The following is a 1,904-nucleotide window of genomic DNA, read 5'->3' on the forward strand; positions in this document are numbered from 1 at the left end:
GGGCGGGGCGGGTTGTGAAGGTCATCTTATCAGGCCCACGGTCACCCAAGGCCAAGGTTTCTTAGCATTTTTGTTTTCGTCATTGTTCTTGTTGATATTGGTGTTTTTGTTATTCATATTATTGTTATTACGAGTATTTTCATTGCTGTGTTGTTACTTTTGATATTATTAGTATCGTAATTGATGATGCTATCTTAAATATTATTATTATTATTATTATTATTATTATTATTATTATTATTATTATTATTATTATTATTATTATTATTATTATTATTATTATTATTATTATTATTATTATTATTATTATTATTATTATTATTATTATTATTATTATTATTATTATTATTGTTATTATTATTATCATTATTATTGTTATTATTGTTATTATCATTGTCAATGTTCTTTTTCTTCTTCTTCTTCTTCTTCTCCATCCTGTAGCGCCCTGTAACACCCTCACACACCCATGTAGCGCCCTGCAACACCCTCATATACCCTTGTAGCGTTCTGCAACACCCCCCCAAACCCTGCAGGCCCCTGTAACACACCCTGCCACCGCCACCCCTAAAACACTACGTAACTAGCACCAACATTCCCCTCCATCCTCTCAGTTCCCCTTCATGATATATTTTGTAGAATTAATTTATTTATTTGTATTAGTTTATTTTATCATCGTCATAGGAAACATTTGACGTTGCATCACAGCTGAGAGAAGGAACGCGTCACTCTGATGGCCGCGTAAAGAAAGGGAATAAAAAACACCGTTAACTTCGCTATTTTAATGAACCTTGTACACACAATTGCCTCACAAGACTTGAAGCCATTCCCTCCACACCGTCCCACAATGGGCCACGTCCTCAAACACTTCGGCGCCCAAGAACACATATTTGACAAGGCTTTCGTAGGGTTTGGGGGCGCTCTCAGGGCTAGTCTTGTGACCCTGGTGGTAGTGTGACCCTTCGTCTGTGCCATGAACCTAAAAAAACACTCATGAGAACCCGACTGATCTCCTTTTTGGTCTTTGGAAGTGGTTGATGTGAGAGGGCGAGGCGTCTAAGAACACCGACCAATGTTTACCGGAGAGAAAATAATCAAAGTTCCTTCTTTCTTCCCTCCATCCTAGCAGCTGAGACCTGGCGGGAAGATGGAGGACCAGAGCCAGGACGGGTAGCGGTCGACCACCCCGAGCGCCTTGGCCAGGTGGTGCGTGAAGTAGTTGCAGTTACATCTGAGGACGCTGTAGTGGCTCTTTATGAACTTCCAGCAGCCACTGTGGCCGGGGTAGCAGCGCTGCTGCAGGTCTGTAGAGGCGAAGATAATGTTACTGTTGTGGTTGCTATTGAGAGTTTAGGCTTATTATTAGGGGCTGGGGTTGTAGTAATACTAGGAGTGGTGGGTAAAGGATACAGGATGAGCTAAATAGGCTAAAAATGAATGAGAGTATTATTATTATTATTGTTATAATAATAACAGTAGCAATAACAGTAGTAGTAGTAGTAGCAGCAGTAGTAGTGGTAGTAGTAGTAGTAGTAGTAGTAGTAGTAGTAGCAGTAGTATGTTATAGTAGGATATCAATGTATTATTATTATTTAATATCACCACGAATTAGGCATACAATTGTCAATGGAAAAACCCACGACAGATAGATCACGCCACCTTATAGGAATGTCGTCCGTCAGTGTTTACCGTCTCAGTTTTGTATACTTCGCACTCCGATGGTGCGCGGAGGTCACCTTGACATACGTGACCAATTGTAACAATTATTTTCCAACCTGTAACTCGCCACTCCTTCACGAGAGTCCGACTGACACACAACGACAGTCGCTCTCGCTCCGACGCTTCTTGTACATAAAGGCTACGAATATAATTCGCCTTAAGGAAGCTGAAGTCTTAATCAACACCCT

This window comes from Eriocheir sinensis, chromosome 51 (genome assembly GCF_024679095.1).
Source record: "Eriocheir sinensis breed Jianghai 21 chromosome 51, ASM2467909v1, whole genome shotgun sequence".
NCBI classification, from domain to species: Eukaryota; Metazoa; Arthropoda; class Malacostraca; order Decapoda; family Varunidae; genus Eriocheir; species Eriocheir sinensis.